Consider the following 24,126-nt stretch of genomic DNA (forward strand, 5'->3'; position numbering starts at 1 on the left):
TTTCTCCTCGTACTTCAGTTAAACAGGTGCATTCACAGTCTTCCTACGCTAAACGGCATACATTTTATTTCCATTTGGTTTTGTAGATCCGCCAAAATTAGATGGGCCGCAGGTTAATACTAGCGTAGAAGGCAGGTATACAGAATTTGGGACGAGAATGAAGCCACTGTTAAGATGAATTGCGAATGGTACACTGAGGGCGACAATGCACTGAGGTCTACATATCGTATAGTGTCAGATCTTCCCTATACTGTAAAATGTTAACATTCACAGCCGGAAATATCACAGTTAAAAAAATGTTCCGGGGTATTATGCCGTGGTCGAACTGGTTTCACATTAAGACCTAACGTTTCATCCCAATCCGTGAAAGACGTTATCAAAGGGGATCGTAGTTTCTTTGAATGTCCGCCAATGAATGGCTCGCTACTGACTGCCGCAAAATTCAGCTTCCGCGTGCTTCAGTGCATTGACGTGACGTCCCATGTTTTGAATACCCCACCGCAATTGGCCGTTGTCGACTGCTGTCGTCCGCTGTTGCTATCACCCCATGTTGGAAGACTGGTGCAAATCTTCAGCACCGGGATCCAAATGTGATTTAATTTCACGCTCTCCTCCTCTCTGTTGAAATCCATGGTGTGTTTTACTATCTGTATGGCCTATACCTTTACATGTTATCCGCTTGTGCCTGTCAGTATTTGAATCCTATCACAATGAATGTGATGGTCTCCTGACTGCAAAGCACAATCAGCAACAACTGGTCTGTCAGTCTCCCCTCTTCTGCAAATTGCCCTTGTGATCTTCTAGTCTTATTTGTCTGCCTTTTTTTAGTGTGCAGGTACACCTCCCCAAAACTACACGGGATCGTATAAATTTCTGCTTTTTCCAGCGGTTGGCGAACATCCGTGGCCGACTTTAGGTGATCTTGTGTCTTACGGGTCGATTTGTAATTTACCGCGATTTTCTGCATTTTCAAAATATTTCCTGTGCGTTCAGAACGTTCTTGATGAAAGGCAGGGAAATTTTTCACTTCAGCGGCGCTTGAGCTATGATTTCTACACGGTGGTCTTAACGCTCTTTTTATCTCAGCGAACGAAAAACCATTGTTGAGCAATGTACTGGTGAGATGGTTTAACCCCGCGTTAAGCAACTGTGGTTCGCAGACGTTCCTTGTACTATCAGCCAACGATTTTATGATACCTCGCTTTTCTTTAGGGCGATGGTTTGAGTCCCGGTGTAGATAACGGTGCGTATGAGTGGGTTTTCGGTAAACCGTGTGGCCCAAGCTGTCATTTTCTTTCTTGAAAACTAGCACACCAAGAAAATTTAATCTTCCACCTGCCTCCTTCTCCATGGAAAACTGATCCTCTGGATTGATCCCGTTGATGTTTGTGAAAACGACTTAATTCCTCTCTGCCATACCGCCACGAAACAAACGTATCATCCTCGTACCGGAAACAAATATTCTGTTTCCTGTTGGCAGTTTCCAGTGCCCGCTCCTCGAATTTTTCCATAAAGAAATTCGCTATAACGGGGCTTAAAGGGCTTCCAAAAGCGACACCATCCATCTGTTTATATAACTTATCGTTCAATTTTAAATACGTGGTTGTGAGGTGATATTTAAACAGTTCTACAATACCGAGAGGAAAAATCCGAGTCAGCTGTTGCAACCCTTCACCGAGCGGAACCATTGTGAATATCGAATCCACATCAAAACTAACTAATATCTCATTCGGCTGGACAACTATGTCTTGTAATCTACTGATAAAATGTGCCGAATTATTGATATACTAATCAGATCGACCCACATACGGTCTTAATAATGTAGACAAGGACTTGGCCATCGAATAGGTGGGCAAACCAACAATACTCACTATATGCCTTAGAGAACATGTTCTTTGAGTACCTAGGGCAATCCAGAAAGCCTTGGTAGTAGCGCAACTGAATTCAAAAGACATTCCTCAGCGCTTTTTCGACAGAAGATTTCTTTATCGTCCGCTTAACAGTTCTAAGAACTTTCTCAGTGGGGCCTTAACTGAGTTTCCTATATTTTTGCGGATCTAATAAATCGTCAATCTTATTATAATAGTCGGTCACAGCAAAAACCACGGTTGCATTTCCCTTGTTAACGGGGAGAGTGATAAAACTACCGTTCTCATTCAGGCGTTTCATAGCATCCCTCTCACCCACAATTAAATTACTTTTTGGAGGCTTCCCTAAACAGTCAACGAAGACTGCGCATTCTGTAGTATTCGTTTTTCCGAAAATAACGCTGAGAGCCTAGTAATTGTGGTCCTAGCGATCACAAATAGGACTGTACACAGAGAACAAATGTTTTGTACAGATGACGACGTTTTTGTAGCACTTTCCCGACCACAAACATTTTTCGTGCGCTGCCAGGCAATGGTAATGGCCTCTATTCAAAACGGTTCAAATGACTCTGAGCACTATGGGACTTAACTTCTTAGGTCATCAGTCACCTAGAACGTAGAACTACTTGAACCTAACTAACCTAAGGACACCAAACACATCCATGCCCGAGGCAGGATTCGAACCTGCGACCGCAGCGGTCGCGCGGCTCCAGACTGTAGCGCCTAGAACCACTCGGCCACTCCGGCCGGCAATGGCCTCTGTCTTATTCTTGCTAGCTCATAGTTGCGTCTCCAGACGGTAGGGGAAAAATAGTTGCGGGAGCACCCACTGAAACGTCCCAGAACAGCGTGCCCCCAGGGCTCACACTGCCGTTCGTTGAAATGCTGAAAACGTACGCACATGTCACCGTGGACAACTGTTTAGACTTTCATCACAATTAATCATACTTTTAGTTGTTAATATAATAGAGTTCGTTGCACTCTACAAGTGGTCACCGAGCGAGGTGGCGCAGTGGTTAGCACACTGGACTCGCATTCGGGAGGACGACGGTTCAATCCCGTCCTCGGCCATCCTGATTTAGGTTTTCCGTGATTTCCCTAAATCGTTTCAGGCAAATGCCGGGATGGTTCCTTTGAAAGGGCACGGCCGATTTCCTTCCGAATCCTTCCCTATCCCGAGCTTGCGCTCCGTCTCTAATGACCTCGTTGTCTACGGGACGTTAAACACTAACCACCGCCACCTCTTACAGGTGGTCGGACTATAAAGTGTAGTTGTGTCTAAGTGCTATCTACAGTGAAGATAACAGAAAAGAGAATATAAAATAACCTTGCGACCTACAGAGTAACAACTTGCATCAGTTAAATCATGTAATGCACAGCTACGTCTGCATCTATGTACATAAGCCGTAAGGCGGAGGGTACAGCGCACCAATGTTACCGATTTTCGTTACTGTTACAGTTAAGTATAGAGCGAGAGCAAAACAGCAGTCAGTATCGTTCTGTACGTTACCCAATCTCTCATGTTATTCTCACTATCCCTATGCGAGGTGTACGTAGTGGCAAGATGATGTATACCTTATTGCCTTCGAATACATGTTCTCTAAATCTACCCAACAGGGTTTTCCGAGAACTTAATCTCCTTTTCATACAATGATTCCATTTAATATCCCTGGGAATTTATTGCACTTTCGTATGGGGTACATTGACCTGTTAAGATCCTAGCAACCTGTCTCAGAATTCGTTCAATGTCTGTTGGCGGTCAGAATTGATAAGAACTTCAAACACTGCAAAATAACGCTGGAATTGGTCGCACTATCTTCTTGTATGTGATTTCCTCCACAGCTGCAACACATTTTCTCAGAAATCTTACAACAAATTTAAAGCGATGTAGACAGGACACAAAACATATAAAGTCATACAGAGCAAAAATTGTTTGTTAACTGCAAAATAGACGAAGATCTTGTTTCAACGCCTCGTGGATGCTGATGTATTAAAAGTTGATATGGACGAGACTGGGAAAGGAAATTGGTTGTACGCTTTTCATCGGAACTATCATGGCACTTGCACTGAGCAATTTAAGGTTGAAATGGCTCTGAGCACTATGGGACTTAACATCTGAGATCATCAGTCCCCTAGAACTTAGAACTAATTAAACCTAAGTAACCTAAGGACATCTCACACATCCATGCCCGAGGCAGGATTCTAACCTGCGTCCGTAGCGATCGCGCGGTTTCCGACTGAAGCGCCTAGAACCGCTTTGCCACAGTGGCCGGCGCGATTGAAGGTAACCAAGGAGAACCTAAATCTGGATTTTAACTCCCTATCTCCCTAACGCAAAGAAAGAAGAAAGGAATGTTATGCCACTTACAGGTCCTCAGAGTAAGGCGAAAAGTTTGGATTACCAAATCAGAGGGATGATATGGGTCATGTACCTTTCTAAAGAACCATCTCCGAATAAAGCTTACGCGGTTTAGGGAACCAACAGGAAACATAGACCCGGATGTCTGGACAGGCATTAGAAACCTGGTCGTCCTGAAATTGTGTCCAGTGTATTAATCTCTCCTATACCATGCACGTTTACTAGACTGTCCCTGACCATAGTTTTTACCAGATACGGAAGTACGTACTGTACCACATGTTTCTTGACAAAAATATGATAGCGTTATTAGTAACACTAGAGAGGCAAGTAGTGGAGCTGTAACACTCCAAGCACAGCCTGCATAGCCACCAGGTTCCCCCCCCCCCCCCCCCCCAATCCCACCAATTGCCCTCCTAACCCCCTGTCTTCCAGGCCAATGCGTTATGTATTACAGGGAAGGTTTATCGCCTGTTGGCGGAGCATACAAGCACCTTCAGCATGGGTGCCAGATTTTCTGTATTTATTGATGACTATTACAGCTATAATTTATTAGTTCCCCCTCCTCTACCATCTTCCCCACTCCCAGTAAGCCACTTGTGTCGTGTTTATTAAGGATCTAATTTATTACTCAATATGGACTACCCATATACTTATTGTAATAATTCATTACTCTTATCACTGATATTTATAATAAAGTTTGTATAACTTGAAACGTCCCCTTAGAAAAATTGTACATAACTGTGCTGAAACTGACACACAATATTTTTTAGCCCAACGCAATCTGACTTTCAATAATCCCTACAAGAGAATGGCCCTGACTAAATTAACCTATACGTTTCACAAATCACTTACCTCACAAAAATCTTCGTTACTCAAACTACTGCAATACAGCGAGCGCCACTACTGTCAGCTAAATAAAAGATTCAAACTACGGAAGGCACTAACTACTGATAGACATAGTTAGCAAATGAAAGATTTTAATGGCGAACAAACAATGTATTTACCTTAAGAGTCATAATATATATATATAAGTTCATGACATCCAGTCTCACAAATTTCAAAATTCCGCCATTTCTCTCCCCACGTCCACCACTGCTGGCGGCTCACCTCCAACTGCGCAACGCTACGCGCTGTTAGCATCCAGCTGCCGCTGCCCAACACTACGATGGCAGACAAAAATGCAAACCAGCCACAGACTGCACACTGCACAGCCAGTGATTTTCATACAGAGCGCTACGTGGCGTTACCAATAAGAGAACCTAAACAGCCTACTTACAAACTTATGAACCAAGATGGTCCCAATAAATCGGGACTGTGATGTCACTATCAGACATGGCTGCCCAAGATGGTGGATACGTAAGGTGTCCAAAGATATCCCCATCCCACCTCCCAGGTTCAAAAGTAGTTCATCCAATTTCCACAGTGCTGCAATCGTTGCCTACGTCCATGACTGACCCACAGCATCAGGGCATGCTTGCGAACTCCAAAGTTGAATTCAATTATAAATCCTTTAGTCTCTCTCGTTGTTCACTGTTGTTATTACTATTACCAATATTATTATTATTATTATTATTATTATTCATTTTGTATATGTGTTTTCATTTATTATTTCTCCCTCAGTGCAGTGGCACCCTGATGCAAAGGAGCAGAAATCAGCATACATACTACCTGGTATGTCAGAGCAGGACACATAACCGTTTCCAGTCACTGGGCTTCCACTACTTTCAATGTCAGAACCACCATTCGTTGGCAGCAGCTAACTGGTTTCAGTATAATACTGTTCGGTAATACTGAAAAACCGACTGCCAGCAGTTCTAAACACATGAATGTACACATAGCACCAGATAGTGACTGCCAAATAATAATAAAAAATCAATAAAGTTCAATGCAGTGTAAAGTGCAGTTTTTGAAGTGAGACCATCAATGTAACATGGTGAAACATGAGTATATTAATGGTGGGATGATGACAGAATACGACGTATATCGTCCTTCTTCAGACACCTACATTTTTACCAAGAAGGTGTACATCATTGACATGTATGGAGCTCCAACACTGAAATTAGCAGCTGGGAACTCTTGCCATTACATTTATTTACATCATCCAGGTGATGGGAACTTGTGTGGTCTATACATGTGTGAAATTTTGTGATATATACATTGCATTGTGGAGTGTGATACAGTATACAGGGCGAGTTGGTGGTGACGATATGTCAACATGCTATTCAATGATTTTGTGAACTATGTGCGTGAGCATAATGTACATGTCGATGAATTAAATCAATGTATAAATTCATATATTTTGCAGTACTGAAGGCGAATGGGTATTAAATACATAAAAGCTGAAATTACTGAAAGAATACCTAAGTACATTTTTTGTATCGGTTTGAACACAGTAGCGGGTGGATTTCAGGTTTGTAAAAATACTTGTTCGGAAAATGTAATATTGTATTGACGTACAAAAAGAAAGAATCATGGTATTTTTAACGATAATGATACACACATAAAAAATATAGCTAAAAATATATTTAATGAAATAATAATACTATTATAATGTTTTGATTTTTCTTTTCTGCCTTAAACCTGTCGTTTCTTACTGATAATAAATATTTGAAAGTTTGTACAGCTATTTAATCATTGTAGCTTGGTCAGTAAGGTAATTGCCGAGGTTCACATAAAACAAGAGGAGTCCCACTATTATCATGCCTCCACTGGCTAGGCTATGATTGCTGAGAATTTTTTTTGTAAGTATTTTAAGAAAGAAAAACACGTAAATAAATTGAAAAAAAATGTTTTATTACCTTCCCTTTTAACAAATTTCAAAAAACAAGGAATAAGCATTAACACTCTCCTCCTTCTCCTCCATTCCATAGCCTTACAACTGCAGCACCATGACATGTATGGAAATAATTTGTTCCACAATCCTTAGAACGACTGTGCTTAGAAGATTTCTTGAAAACATCAGTGTCTTGCAGTCATTACCCTTTTTTAGCAGTGGGTTAACTGATGAGTTGAAACTACTGAAAAATGCTTCAGTATTTCGACATGCAGCATCCATTTGTTGCCATAATGATGATGATGATGATGACTTATGGCTGAGAGCGCTAAACATCAAGTTATCAGCGCTTTTGCATTAATGGTATACCGATGAGCATGGTGAAAATTTACGGAAAAAGGTCAATAAAACGGAAAACCAAGTTTTATCCCCCCCCCCCCACAAGAATCGCGAGGTAACCCTGGTAAGGTGAGATTCAGGAAAGCCCATAATAAAATCTCAACGAGACACAGAAGAATAACTAGATAAAATCAACGATAAAATAACTGTAAAAACAGAGTTAAGAAAGGGACAAATGAATGCTGCTGGTTCACTACTTATAAATAATGAGTGACCCCGCCACTCTGTGACACATTAAAATCTCATATCCGATATTTTGGAAAGACTTCCGGACACCACACAAAATCGTTAAACACGAACAACACTCGCCTCATTGTCAGTTAAAATAGAGGGCAGATCCTGTGTGAGTCGCAAATCAACGCTCAAGTCGTCATATAAAATACACTCAATTAAACTATGTCGTATTGACAGCTGAGTCCCGCATCTCTGAGATGCTGGGGGCTCCTTCCAACGGAAGAGGAAGCCATGTGTTAGAGGGCAGTGTCCCACTCCAAGCTATGTAAGGGTTACTTCTTCCGACCCTCACAGGTGGAAGGAGGTAAATCACGGTCGCACTGAAGGTTTTATGGGACGTAGTTTATTATTACTCACTTCAAGCCACAGAGCCCCCCCTCCCCCCACAACATATGGCCTTCCATGTCACAAATGAAGTGCCAGACTGCATGGGGACTCAACAGTAAGTAGGAGGAGAAAAGAAACGAGCCTCCTTGGCAGCCGCATCAACGAGTTCGTTTCCCCCAATTCTTTATTTGCTCTGGAACCCAGCGGAAAACTATTTTCTTGTCTTCTCTTTGCAATAGAAGGATAGCGTCCTGCACTTCTTGCACCATCCGATATATTGGGTACATCTGCCCAATAGCGAGAAGAGCATGTTGATAATGTGATCAGACGAGGAATATCTTGCCATGACGCCGACTCATCTGCTCCACTGCCCTCAGGATAGCAAACAGTTCCGTGTAATAACCTGAAAACTGCTCTGGGAGCCCTATCCTGGGGACAAGAGGTCAATTGAGGTGCGAAAGTAGTAGTAAAAGCAATGTCTAAAACTGTAATATCATGATACAGAATATAAATAAAACCACTGATAAAATATGACTAACTGAAGCATTAGGTTGTATTATAAAACATTTCCTATATATGTAGATGTATATTAGTATACAATATCACAAGGGTATTAAAAGACAGTAACACCGCGCGAGGTGGAGCAGTGGTTAGACGCTGGACTCGCGTTCGAGAGGACGACGGTTCAATCCCGCATCCGGCCATCCTAATTTTGGTTTTCCGTGATTTTTCTAAATTGCTCCAGGCAAATACCGGGATGGTTCCTTTCAAAGGGCACGGCCGACTTCCTTCCCCGTCCTTCCCTAACCCGGTGAGACCGATGACCTCACTGTCTGGTCTCCTTCCCGAAAACCAACCAACCAACCAACAGTAACAGTAGATATAAAATACACTCCTGGAAATTGAAATAAGAACACCGTGAATTCATTGTCCCAGGAAGGGGAAACTTTATTGACACATTCCTGGGGTCAGATACATCACATGATCACACTGACCGAACCACAGGCACATAGACACAGGCAACAGAGCATGCACAATGTCGGCACTAGTACAGTGTATATCCACCTTTCGCAGCAATGCAGGCTGCTATTCTCCCATGGAGACGATCGTAGAGATGCTGGATGTAGTCCTGTGGAACAGCTTGCCATGCCATTTCCACCTGGCGCCTCAGTTGGACCAGCGTTCGTGCTGGTCGTGCAGACCGCGTGAGACGACGCTTCATCCAGTCCCAAACATGCTCAATGGGGGACAGATCCGGAGATCTTGCTGGCCTGGATAGTTGACTTACACCTTCTAGAGCACGTTGGGTGGCACGGGATACATGCGGACTTGCATTGTCCTGTTGGAACAGCAAGTGCCCTTGCCGGTCTAGGAATGGTAGAACGATGGGTTCCATGACGGTTTGGATGTACCATGCACTATTCAGTGTCCCCTCGACGATCACCAGAGGTGTACGGCCAATGTAGGAGATCACTCCCCACACCATGATGCCGGGTGTTGGCCCTGTGTGCCTCGGTAGTATGCAGTCCTGATTGTGGCGCTGACCTGCACGGTGCCAAACACGCATACGACCATCATTGGCACCAAGGCAGAAGCGACTCTCATCGCTGAAGACGACACGTCTCCATTCGTCCCTCCATTCACGCCTGTCGCGACACCACTGGAGGCGGGCTGCACGATGTTGGGGCGTGAGCGGAAGACGGCCTAACGGTGTGCGTGACCGTAGCCCAGCTTCATGGAGACGGTTGCGAATGGTCCTCGCCCATACCCCAGGAGCAACAGTGTCCCTAATTTGCTGGGAAGTGGCGGTGCGGTCCCCTACGGCACTGCGTAGGATCCTACGGTCTTGGCGTGCATCCGTGCGTCGCTGCGGTCCGGTCCCAGGTCGACGGGCACGTGCACCTTCCGCCGACCACTGGCGACAACATCGATGTACTGTGGAGACTTAATGCCCCACGTGTTGAGCAATTCGGCGGTACGTCCACCCGGCCTGCCGCATGCCCACTATACGCCCTCGCTCAAAGTCCGTCAACTGCACATACGGTTCACGTCCACGCTGTCGCGGCATGCTACCAGTGTTAAAGACTGCGATGGAGCTCCGTATGCGACGGCAAGCTGGCTGACACTGACGGCGGCGGTGCACAAATGCTGCGCACCTAGCGCCATTCGACGGCCAACACCGCGGTTCCTGGTGTGTCCGCTGTGCCGTGCGTGTGATCATTGCTTGTACAGCCCTCTCGCAGTGTCCGGAGCAAGTATGGTGGGTCTGACACACCGGTGTCAATGTGTTCTTTTTTCCATTTCCAGGAGTGTATTTAAAATACTTAAATACAGCGTCTTCGTAAAATCTTAGGAGACAAGTTTGACACACAAAATCTTAGAACTCTAACCACATTCGCTTCAGTGTCACTTAAAAGAGAAGGCAAATCTGCGATAAAATCTGTTGCTGCCTTCTACTCGGAAAATAAAACACAGTTTACTAAATTGTGGCAATGTGTTGTCTGTACACACAAGCACCACACACAGGAGGATCCTCTCGCCGCAGGAAGAAGCCACAAGACTGTGGTCTGTGCGAAGACGAGTAAGCCGAATCTCGTCCCGTCCTCGTGGCTAAAAGGAGGTACACCACAGCCGTCTATTAGGCTGTACTAGACGTAGCTTATTATAATCACTTCCAGCCACTCGTCTTCCCATCGATGCGTGACTTCGTACCTCAAAATCGAGACGAGCACATTCAGAGGGATGCCACACTGAAGTAACCTAGTATCAAGACACGACTCCTTGGCTGCTACATCTGCCCTTTCGTTCCACACAGTACCCATGTGTTCTGGCACCCAACACAAGGACACCTCTTTCCCCATCCCTTGTAGCAGGAGGAGGATATCCTCGTTATCTTCAACTACTTTATCAACTGGATACAAACATTGCAGAGACTGAAGGACACTCAGGGACTCTGAGAAAAGTAGTAATTTAGCAGGTACGGCATATGTCATCTGTTCCAAGACCCTCAAGGTCGTGGATAGTTCGGCATCAAATACAGTGAACTCTGGGGGCAGCCGAATATTGAGGACACGACCTGGCAAAACAACAGAGCAACCAACACAGTGCTCCTTTCGACCCATCCGCAAAGACAGCAGTGGAGTCGTGGTGCTCATATAAAATATCACACAATAATGTATTAAAACATGTGCAGGAGTGCAATCTTTACTGTACTGCTCCATATCTAAATTTATCCGGCGACCCCGCAGTAACCAGGGCGGAAGACGGCTATAGTCCTGCTCCACACGCAGTGACTCCAGCATATGCCACATGCGGACCCAAATGGCCTTGTTGCTCATGGACAATTGGAGAAAAGGTGTCCCAGAGACGGAAGAGCAACAGTATGGTAAGGATGGTATTTGGTGGAATTCAGAGCTGCGATGGACTTATATGCCTTACGCACCATGAGGAGTTGCCATCGGATTGTAAATGGCGGTTCAGAAGCCTCAGTACAGAGACAGGGTATGGGGTTGGTCCTATAATCACCTGTGGCCAGCATAATCCCCTCATGGTGGACAGCGTCAATGATATTCAATAGCTGCCACCGAACGAAAGTCCTATAAAACTGGAGCAGACCCACCCTGTCCACTTCTCAAGGTCTATAGTCAAGGCAGTTTATGATGTTCAATGCCTTCAGGGTTCAGGATTTCATGTCTCTCAGGTGTGGAAACAACGGGGATTAGGAGTCAGCCAAAAATTAGGCCTAAAAAACCACTGAATCTCTAAAATGTAGAAAGGTGTTATTCATATGTAAGTGAGGTAAATTAGAAATACGATGAGAACAATTAAAATGAACATACACATACTTAACTACTGATAAATGAAAACCCATGTTAGCAATTCATCCTCTAATCTCCGCAATGTAAGTTACAACTGACGGGAGGAGGAACAGAAAACAGCAAAATCTTCCACGAATAAGAAGCACTATGCAGGACGAATGTGGAAATAAACGAAAATTGCTGTACTCGAAATAACCTCACAGTCACTCAATCTCACATGTACTAAAACCAATTAGGAAAGAAAGCAGCTATACAAGAAATTAAAACACAGAGAAAGCAATACACAGAAGAGCTAAGAGGAAAACACAGTGAAATGTGACTGGCTGACCACCTACAAAAAACTTGGGTGAGCCAGTCGACCTCTTGACACATTAAAATCATCTCCTTAAAATCTTTTTAAAAATGTTAGTCAATTCTCAAAACTTTAAAACATGAACCACACTCGTTTGAACATTCCTTAAAATAGAGGGCAGACCCGTCGGCAAATCCGCAGCAATTCTCTGGTCGGCAAGTAAAACGCAGTCCAATAACACGTAGCGCACGGTGATCTGCACGCCACAAGCACCACACATTGGAGGGCCCTCTCACCAGTGTGTGTGTTAGGGCTGTGGCCTATACGAAGACGAGTAAGAAGGACGTCGTCCAGTCAACGTTTCTGGAAGGAAGTTCGCCACGGCCGAGTTGTGGGCTTTACTACATCGAGCTTGTTGTCGGTCACTTTCAGCCACTTGTCTTCCCACCGACGCATTATTTTGCACCTCAACACCTAGGTCATAGCATGCAGGAGGATGGCACACTGTAATACCTGAGATTCACAGCACGCCTCCTTGGCTGCTCGATCCACCCTTTCGTGCAGGAGGATGGCACACTGTAATACCTGAGATTCACAGCACGCCTGCTTGGCTGCTCGATCCACCCTTTCGTTCCCCGCAATTCCCATGTGCCCAGGTACTCAGCAACTCAGCAGTAAGACACCTCCATCCTCACTCGTTGCAGTTGGAGGAGGGTATCCTGGACATTCAGGATGACATTATCCGCTGGATATAAGATTTGTTGAGAGTAAAGGGCGCTCAGAGAATCTGAAAAGACAAGAAGTTTAGCACTGCAAGAGAGTCTCATGTGCTCCAGTTCCGTAAGATCGCATAAAATTCTGCGTCGAAGATAGTAAATTGTTAAGGTAGTCGGATCTTGAGAACACGATCCGAGAAAACGGCACCGCAACAAACAAAGTCTCACTACTTAGACCCATCCACAAAGACAGCTACATAGTTGTAGTGCTCATATAAAAGTATGAAAAAATCAAACTGAAAATAGGAGGTTGAGTGCAATCTCTCCCGTACCGCACTCAATTTAAAATGATTCTAGGTCTGCAGTAACCAGGCGGCAGACGATTAAAACCCTGGATTTGGGGTTGAACTTTCTCCACACTGAATGAGTCCCGCACACTCTGCACGCGGCTAACAAATGACATTGTTGCTCATGGGCGGTTGGAGAAAAGGTGTTCCAGAGGCATCTACATCTACATAAATACTCCGCAATCCACCATACGGTGCGTGGCGGAGGGTACCTCGTACCACAACTAGCATTTTCTCTTCCTGTTCCACTCCCAAACAGAACGAGGGAAAAATGACTGCCTATATCCCTCTGTGCGAACCCTAATCTCTCTTATCTTATCTTTGTGGTCTTTCCGCGAAATATAAGTTGGCGGCAGTAAAATTGTGCTGCAGTCAGCCTCAAATGCTGGTTCTCTAAAATTCCTCAGTAGCGATTCACGAAAAGAACGCCTCCTTTCCTCCAGAGACTCCCTCCCGATTTCCTGAAGCATTTCCGTAACACTCCCGTGATGATCAAACCTAGCAGTAACAAATCTAGCAGCCCACCTCTGAATTGCTTCTATTTCCTCCCTCAATCCGACCTGATAAGGATCCCAAACGCTCGATCAGTACTCAAGAATAGGTCGTATTACTGTTTTATAGGCGGTCTCCTTCACAGATGAATCACATCTTCCCGAAATTCTACCAATGAACTGAAGACGACTATCCGCCTTCCCCACAACTGCTATTACATGCTTGTCACACGTCATATCGCTCTGCAATGTTACGCCCAAATATTTAATCGACGAGCAACAGTATGATGTGTAGGTGAAGTTGGAGCAGCGAGAATCTTACACGCCTGATGCACTATAAGGATCTGCCGCCGGATGGTAGCGGATCCCTGGTGTCAGCACAGAAGCTGGATATGGGACTGGACCTATAAGCACCAATGGCCAGCCGAATCCCCTCACGGTGGACAGCGTCAATGACCTTCAAATAAGAAAACTCGCTGATTTGTGCACCATGTGCGCAAAGAGTCCTGCCACGAACGCATGAAAGCCCCATAAAACTGGAAGAGACGCTCCCTGTCCGCTCCCCTAGACCTGTCGCTAAGGCACTTTAAGCGATTCAGTGCTTTCAGGGTATTGGATTTCAGGTCTCTCAGGTGTAGCAACCACGACAATTTCGAGTCAAAAATGAAGCCCAGAAACCACACTGATTCACCAAAATGTACGATTGTGTCCCCCGCATGCAAATTAAAAACCCAAAGAGAACGATAAAAATACACACACACAAAACTTTTCCACAGAAAACTGAAAACCCGTCTTTGCAGCCCACTCCCGTAACCTCCGCACTGTAAGTTGCAACTGACGGCTTGCTGTTGCAACACTTGAGGACGAACAGAAAACAGCAAAATCTTCCACAAATAAGGAACCCTGTGCAGGACTACTAACAATAGATGTGATACTGTTTATGGCTATGACAAAGAGATTAACGCTTAAAACACTGCCCTGAGGAACACCATTCTCCTGCTCAAACTATCTGACAGCGAGTCACCAACCCATGTCCGAAAAAGCTGTTCAGACAGGAAAGACCGTGCGAAGATGGGGAAGTGGCCACGAAAGCCTCATTTACGCAGTTGTGCAAAAATTCAGTGTGTCCAAGTAGTATCGTATGCCTCACTGGTATCGAAGAATATACACCGACAGTGATGATTGTGTAGGGAAGACTGGTGAACAGCCGGCTCTAGCAGGGTAGGTTGTCGACAGTGGACCGAAATCTCCGGAATCCGCACAGACAGTGGGTAAGGAGTTGCCTGGTCTCTAACAACCAGACTAAACGACGATTAACCATTCGCTACAGGGTCTTCCCTACACAGCTCGTTAAGGCGATGATGCCCTGTAAGTACAGTGAGATGTATGGACCTTTAAATATTTCAGGAAAGGTATCAGAACCGCCCCCCGTCACGAGCTGGGACAGTTTCCTGTCTGCCATATAGGATTAAAACATCTGAGGTGAATTTCCTTTGGCGCCGCTGGCAGTTGTATTAGCATGCAATACTGGATTTGGTCGTGACCGGGTGTATTATCACAAGCCTCATACAGTGCCGATTCCAGCCCCCACAGGGAGAATGAGGATGTAGGCTTCAGAAAATTTGGGTCTGAAGCCCAACTTGTACGTTTCTACAGTTGCACAGCAGCGACGAAATGCCGGACCCTTGCTTGCATAGGCTGTAGTTTTGCAAAATGTTCGGCCAGCGTCTGAGTGATGTCTCTGGCCGTCGTTTGGAGACACCCCTGTTTCGGCACTGTTGCTAATGGTACGCAGTAGCTCCCCATTTTTTGTAGAACAAGTGGAACGGCTGATGGAGTCCAGGAACATTTGCCATGACCGTTTTTTTGCTCTGCTTAATGACGCATCGAGCTCTCGCTCTCGCGACTCGAAAGGCTACGAGGTTGTCCACTGTCAGGCAGCATTTAAACTGTCGAAGAGCTGCACGCCTGGCTTGAACAGCTGAACGACACTCTTCTGTCCACCAACACACAGGTGGCTTCCTAAGAGAACCGAAAGACTGTTGTATGGATAGGTCAGCGCCATGATGGATCACATGCATGATGTGGTCCTCCCATTCCTGGACGCAATCATGGTGCTCAAACGCAGCCAACTGGCTCAACAGTGGCCAGTTAACACTGTCAATTATCCATGCTGGTGGCTTCTGCCCCAGCTTGGACAGAAGGTACTATATGAAGGTGGAGAGGTTGCCATGAAAGCCCCAATGATGAAGTTGCTTGAGAGTATCATACACCATGCTGATGTCAAAGAATATAGCGAGACAGTAATGTTTACATAAGAACGCCCGTTGAATAAGTGCCTCTAGTACGGTCATATTGTCGAAATGGACCGAAATCTCCGTAACCTACACTGAGAGCAGCTAAGGAGTTGCCTGATCTCTAAGTCAGACAAGCCGACAGTCAGTCATTTGCTCCAAGGTCTTTCCTACACAGCTTGTTAAGGTGACGCTCTGGTAACTGGGACATGTGTGGTCTTTTCCTGGTTTGAGGAGATTTATAAGAGTAGCCTCTTTCCATGAGTTGGGATACTGGCCTGTCTGCCATACAAATATAAATCATTCAAGGAATATCTCGTTTGACGCTACTGGCAAATGTTGAAGCATGCAGAATCGGATTTGGCGATGACCAGGTGTATTACAACGTCTCTCAGATAGTGCGGATTCCGGCTCCCACACGGAGAAAGGCCAGTTGTAAGACTCAGAATTGGTGACTCTGATGTCCAATTTGCCTCTCTCAACAATCGCACGGTAGCGACGAAATGGTGGATCCCGTCTGGAATCGGCAGTAGTCGCTGCAATATGCTCTGGCATCGTCTGAACGATGTTTTTGGCGTTGTTGGAGACAACCCTATTTCACCACGGCTGCTATGGGTAAACGACTGTGTTTACTGGAAGTCCTCTGGAAGGCTTCCCTACTTTTGAAGGACAAGTTTTACCTTTGACGGAGTCCATGAACGCTTTCTATGATCTTTTCTTGCTCTCCTTAACTACGCCCCGAGCCTTGGTCCTCCCTATCAGAAATGCTGTGAATTTGTCTGTCGTTGGGCAACATTTAAACCAGCGAAGAGCTGCACGCCTGTCCCGGATTTCTGAGCAGCACTCACTGGTCCACCAAGGTACAGGTTGCCTTCTAAGACGATCTGAGAACTTTGGGATGGATAAGTCGGCGGCATGATGGATCACTTGTGTGGTGTGGTCCATCCATTCCTGGATGTTCTCCCGGTGTTCCAAAAGCAGCCAGCTGGCTAAATAGCGACCTGTTTGCCCTGCTGGCCATGTATTTCGGTGGTTTTCTTTCAAGTAAACTTCGATCCGGTAGGTGGATCCAGGGTGGGAATTGTTCGCTAGAACTAAGGTTGTTGGATACTTCCCACTGACCTGAGTCTGTGAGCGAGGGTGAGCAGAAAAAGAGGTCGATGGTGGAGAACGACCCAGTAACAAAAGATAAATGTGTGGAACTGCTTGCATTAAGGATGCGCAACTCCTGAAACATCATGAGGTTCTCCAAGACTCGATACCAAGGGCAAGCATAGCTCAAGCCCCATAATAGACTATGAGCATTCATATCACCCAGTTGCAGAAATGGGCTGAGGAGATGTTCAATAAGGCCTGTAAGAGCTTCAGGGTCTATCAGATCCTGTGGAGGCAATTAAATTGAGCCGATAGTCATTTTCTGCCATACACGAACACTAAAGGCTACTGCCTGTATGTCAGTAAACAAGGAGAGAGCAGGTGAGTATTGTGTTACTGACAAACACAGCAATGTATCTCTTGGCTCTGTCACTAGTGGGGTGATCCTCTCAGTTAACCGTATAGCCCAATAGCACAGGGGCATTAGTAACTTTTTAATGTGTTTCTTGTTAACACAAGCATAGGGGTGTGACTGCGGTACCAGTTTTCAGTTCCTCCACATGTGTCCTGAACCCATTAATGTTGCACTGTATGATGGGAGCCGTCTGTCACGCAGTAGCACTTTCATCCTGACTTTCTCGTGGTGTTCCCATAGTTGGTGGAGGCTCAGTCTTACGGCGAGATGATTGTATCAGTCCGACATCAAGGTCCATCGCCTCTGGAGATGATTCGAGAGAGGTTTCAGACAGAATGACGTCAACAACGTAGGACAGTGTACTTCTCGTCTTCGTCAGTGGGCGATTCTTCGCCTACAACTACGATTATTTTGTATGAGGCGGCTTCGGAGTCACATCCGCTGAAGTGGTAATGGTACTGCTGTAGGGTGGACAGTCCTGATTTTTGGAGGGGCAGGAAGGAGGTGGTATGGACCAAAACAAAAAAGAAGTCTAGTATACATGGGCTCTAAAATGCATTGTTTAAGAGGTACAAGCACTTGATCAGTGGAAGACATGTTTTCTACAATATCGAAAATGAACAGGTGCTCATAACTCTTAAGGTATATCTTAGAGCATATGTTTACTACATCATTTTTTCTTGTTTTGGAGTGAGAGGCCTGTCCCCAGAGTTTGTAAAAGTATTTCTGAAACGACTTCTACATTCGAACATTAAATCACGTGTGGTTGAAGTTGTCAGAAAATCAGCTCTCTGCACGTAAATTTAAATAAAATATATTTGGCTACGTAACGCAAGTCCGAAATGTCGATGGAGGAGGGGTGAATGCCCTTAGTATGCATTCAGCGAACAGCGAGGAAGGAGACCGTCCGCGGTGTTCTATTAATGAAGCAAGTGGACTGCTTGGCTGACATGCGCCGCACATCGCTAGTTGTCCCCGCGAGATGTTTGTATGTTTAGGTATTTCTGGCCGAGTGTTAGTGCCCCCTAGTACACAGGAAACATAACACTGAGCGTTTGGCGAGCCAAACGTAAACTCACACTATTCTACCGTCTCCCTCTGTCCATTACTCCTGTCCTTAGAAAATATTGGAAGGAATAGATCTAGGCACAGTTCGCCACTGGAGGAGTCTCATATGTCGTTAAGTCTTGCTTACAGAAAAATCGAAGTATGTTGTTTAACCCAAGTACACTACACTTCGACAGAATATCTCGCATTTAAATAAGTTTCACATTAATGCCACATGTATAGTCATATCCAGTGTTTAGGTTGTTAACCTCGCTGTTCCAAAATGAGTTGCTGGGGTATCATTCAAGTGTACCTGCAGAGCTAGAGAGGATTTGATTATTATAGCAAACGCCAATCGTTAGTCTTTATTAGTGTATTCCGTTTCTCTTGCTGTACATACGAGTAGTATGATTCAAGCTACGGTTGGTTCAAATGGCTCTGAGCACTATGGGACTTAATATCTGAGGTCATCAGTCCCCTAGAACTTAGAACTACTTAAACCTAACTAACCTAAGGACATCACACACATCCATGCCCGAGGCAGGATTCAAACCTGCGACCGTAGCGGTCACGCGGTTCCAGACTGAAGAGCTACGGTTGGTAAACTATGCGAGAAAAGAGTTCCTTTCTGACTTGAACTTATGATTACTAATAAGGATTCTCTTCGTGTCTAAATAAATGAATCTAGTTGGAATCGCATCGTTTCTCTCGATACACAGATGTTCTCCAGTAGAAGAAAATATATTCAGCAGTGAAGTATAAATTTAAACAAAAAGAGTCTCTGCCTCTTTCCTTACTTTAGTAGTCTTTCGGGGATCCTCAAGTGTTGAGATTTTACCCAACCTGCATTTGAGAATTATTTTATTCATTCGGCCAGATGCCAATCATTAACCATAACATGGAAGCTAAGATTATTCATCATTCTGTGAGTAGTGTGTAAAATATGTTCTTTGTGTTTTGAATATGTTTGTCTCACATTTTATTTCTGGAACTTCTATTTGTCTAGACTGGTTCGAGATAATGTCAGAAAATACGGGCATTTGCATCAAGCTGATGGTAGTTCATTCTGTATGCGGATTCCATACGAATATAGCTAGACTAGTTAGGCTAAGCTAAGATAGTCCACTTCGCGGTAAGCTATAATAGCACATCCTTGGCCGACAGTGGTACTGATTTAAAAGAAAAAAAAAGAAATGCTAGGTAAATAATTGGAGACCCAGGGTTAACGACAAAGATGTTAATAGAGAACGTAATCGAACATCCTTTGGTTTCTATTGCTTTTTAATAACCGCTTTTGGGAACCTTGAAGGTGCATCTTCTGGCAAAAAAATACACTACTTTATTTCCATTAATTACGACTCGTCCTTCATTCTTTATCTCCAAACCAGCATGTTCGGGTATCATGTGCTGTTACTAATGAACCTTGAAATGAAGACTCACTGGTCAGGCACATACATTCTGAAATATTTCTGATTAAAAAGATGAAGAAGCGCAGCACTTAAGAGAAACAGACGGAACCCTCTACCACTATTAGAGACAGTACTGTTCTCAAGTAAATAATACTCTATCGTCGAAACCTGAAAAATTGTTTTTCTGTGATAAACGCGTGTGCAACGCGTTACTTTGGGAAAGAACATGTTCGTCTTCTAGCAGCATTGTATCGTCGGTGAGGAGAATTCCAGTAACTGGAGAAATACACAGGTTGTTCTCGTTTTCAAGATCTGTCGTCGAAGACCCGCACAAAACTGTAGGCTCATATCGCTGACGTCCGTCTGTCGTGTAATTTTGGACCATGTTTTATGTGGTGTCACCGCCAGACACCACACTTGCTAGGTGGTAGACTTTAAATCGGCCGAGGTCCGGTAGTATACGTTGGACCCGCGTGTCGCCACTATCAGTGATTGCAGACCGAGCGCCGCCACTCGGCAGATCTAGAGAGACTTCCTAGCACTCGCCCCAGTTGTACAGCCGACTTTGCTGGCGTTGGTTTACTGACTTCTACGCTCTCATTTGCCGAGTATAGCCTTCAGCTACGTTATTTACTACGACCTAGCAAGACGCCATTATCAGTTACTATTGATATTGTGAAGCATGTACTGTCACGAGCGACGTTCATCATTAATGGATTCAAGTTAAGTATTCCACCAGCTACGTCCGTTTTTCTCAATTCTAATTCCATTGTCATGTTCCAGACCTCACGCCGGCCTGCGTGAGCTAAAACGCGTGCATTTCGGCCTCCTTTAGTAACACGGTGTTGGCTCTCCAGCCAACCACAACATTTTATGCTCGCTGTATCATGACGTTTCTGTTGCCATCAAATCTCCTACGTAGTAACCAAGATGAAGTCCCCAAACAAACAGGTCTCTCTGTCGGTCCACCAGACCCAGCTGGTAGTAGATACGAGTAGGTGCTATTTATTGAACTCCTGAATGTTTTAGATGCTGCTCCACTCTCTTGCTTGATGAATAAAATACGAGCTTTAGCAATATCAGTCAAAATTTGTAACTGGACTGAAGAGTGCCTAGCAAATTCAACGTAGTCTACGGATCAAATGAATTAAAACGGGGCAGTTGGAAAGAAATTAAGTTGTGGCGTAGACGGAACAACCTGCCAACAGAATACCCACCTCATGTTGTCAAGATTGTTTGGACTACGCTGCAGCCCGCATCTCGTGGTTGTGCGGTAGCGGTCTCGCTTCCCGCGCCCGGGTTCCCGGGTTCGGTTCCCGGCGGGGTCAGGGATTTTCTCTGCCTCGTGATGGCTGGGTGTTGTGTGATGTCCTTAGGTTAGTTAAGTTTTTAGTAGTTCTAAGTTCTAGGGGACTGATGACCGTAGATGTTAAGTCCCATAGTGCTCAGAGCCATTTGAACCATTTTTGACTACGCTGCTGAATTTTTGCTGAGAAGACCTCACACATCTTTACACAGCCCCAACGCTTACACATCCTCTACACAGTCCCTATCTCTCCCCATACATTTTACACTTTTTGGAGCTCTGAAGAAAGACATTCGCAGCCGTCGATTTGCTTTGGACGAAAAGGTGCACGCCTGTTTACACTCATGGTTACGTAGACAACCACAAACATTGTTCCACGAAGGCACTGACCGTCTCGTCACACAGTGGGACACGTATATTAACATTTTGAAATAATAAACAGTTTGCTTAATTTTTTCCATCTGCCTCGTTTTCACTTGACTGCCCCTTATATATCATTCTTAACAGAGGTTATTCTTCAGACGAAAAGTAACTTCGGACGTAAGCCAAGAGAGTGTTATAAAGCCACTACCTTTACAACATAAGTAAGTGACCAAGTGTACAAAGTCGGAAGTACAGTCAGATGAGGGTACTCAAAGAAGATGCTGTAATGAACAGAGAGGTCGCAACGGTAGGTTACTGTAGCGAAGTACAAGACGATCTCCAGAGAATGGAGTGATCAGTACTGGCCCCTCAGTTCTTTTACTAGTCTTGGTTCTAACGGCTTAGATACACCGATGCCATTCTGAGAAATGGAACCACAAGTAAAACTAGAACACGTCTCCAGTTATGGGAAGATCGAGACCTAGTGTCCAATATAGACTCTGAACGACTGTACAACGTGACACCTTTTTCGTATATAAAGTATTTAAGATGGAATATGAATTATTACAGACTAATTTCAGTAATAGATTCCACATAACATACGTCCATTTTTTACTGAGTACAGAAGTACAGCTGTTAAAATGTCATTCAAACAGTTAACCACGGAATGACAAATGGTTAAAAGTCGATTTTCGTGAATTGCACCTTCATACTGAATCCGAATGGGGGACTGTTTTAGCTCCATAATATTTTCCGAAGATGGTGTCGTCATCATGAAGCCATTCAATAGAATAGTATGCCCTCGGGAAAAGTAAACACTACGGCTCCCTTGCTCTCAACCGTTCGGTGTGCCATTACAGCAAGGCCATGTTAGCTAATGTTACAAGGTGAGATTAGTAAATCATCCATACTGTCGACCGTTCAACTGCTAAAAAAGCCATTGCCCTGTCCAGACACCACAGGTTTGATGGTCTCTCCACACACACCCCTCAGTTGTAGTCGCTCGTGCGGCCCCATTATCGGTACCGTTTAGGCAATAAAGCCATCCCCTCCCCCTTAGCGATGCACATAGAACTGAAATTGTCAAAAGTAAGGCACTTAAGGGGACACAGTCGCGAACAGGCTGAAAAAATCGATTTTTTTAGTCTTAATCTATGCTCCAATTATTTGGCTACAAAATGCCGTTTGTTTCACACAAATCTGATTTTTAGATTCGGAGTTATTAATTTGTTCGTGAAGCATGGTAACTAGCGCCACGTCCATTTTTGCTGTGCCTTGCGCAGTAGTCAGCATTGACTATAGTACAACAATCATTTATGTTCCACGGATATAAATACTCTTTATCAGGGTTGCAAGACAGAATTGTTATTCTGATGTTTGCCAGCCTGTCTGCATTGTCGACTATCGTTTGTCAGTTTCTTCATCCTATTTGTTTACGTTTTCGTGATACAAATGTAATGATTTTGTGAAACGTTATAACACAATGGGTAGAATAAGGATGTTTGGATATAAGCTTAAGTTTTGTGGAAATAAATATGTAAAAATAAACCGCGAAACTGCTAGTTTTGAACAGAGGGCAGAAAATAATATTGAAAGGAAGTCAGTGCGAGTGTCAATGCTTCAAGAAAGAAGCTTCTAGGCTCTGCCGGTTTTTCAAGTGCGTGACAATGCAATATGTGGTGTGAACAGTGTTTCTGTTGTTACTGACACAAACATTCTGATCTCCATGAGGTTATTACGTGAACGTATCTAAAAACACACACATTGTAAAAACTGTGGTGGAAACGTTACTTTGCACGAAGATGTGGTCAAAACCAAGGGAATTGTTTGTAATTTAGTTTTGACATGTTTGGAATGTAGCTGTACCGCCTATACAAATCATCCCACGTAACAAGAAGCAGATTGTATGAAAACAATATAAGATTAGTGTATGCACTTAGATCTATTGGAAAAGGGCGAAGTGCAGGTGCTGTTCTTTGTGCAGTGATGAACATTCCTCCACCTCCAAGAAAGTTTGATGTTTACAACAAGACTGTTGGTGCAGTTGTAGCTGAGGTAAGTGAATCAACAATGTTGAAAGCACCCAAAGAAGCAGTTCAGTTCAATGATACGAAATCTGACCCAAGGCAAATTTCTGCTGGTTTTGATAACAGTTGGCAGAAACGTGGGCATACATCCCTAAATGACATTGTGTCAGCAACTTCTTTTGATACTGGGAAGGTTCTGGATATTGAAATTATTACTAAGTTCTGTGACATCTGTGTGCAAAAAGGACCTTGATGGTTCTAGTGGAGGCATGGAAGTGGCTGGTGTTGCTAACATTTTCAAAAGGTCTGTGCAGTCAAGAGGTATCCTCTATACAGAGTATCTTGGGGACGGGGACAGTAAGGCTTATCAGAAAGTGGTAGAAGATAAACCTTATGGGCCTAGAGTCAAAATTAATAAACTGGAATGTATAGGACATGTACAGAAAAGAATGGAATCACGACTTCCAAAGATATGTGAGGAAAAAAAAGTTAGGTGGTAAAGGGGGCCTGACAAAGGCTGAAATAGACAGGATCCAGACTTATTAT

Source organism: Schistocerca gregaria, chromosome X, assembly GCF_023897955.1.
Source record: "Schistocerca gregaria isolate iqSchGreg1 chromosome X, iqSchGreg1.2, whole genome shotgun sequence".
In the NCBI taxonomy this organism is placed as follows: Eukaryota; Metazoa; Arthropoda; class Insecta; order Orthoptera; family Acrididae; genus Schistocerca; species Schistocerca gregaria.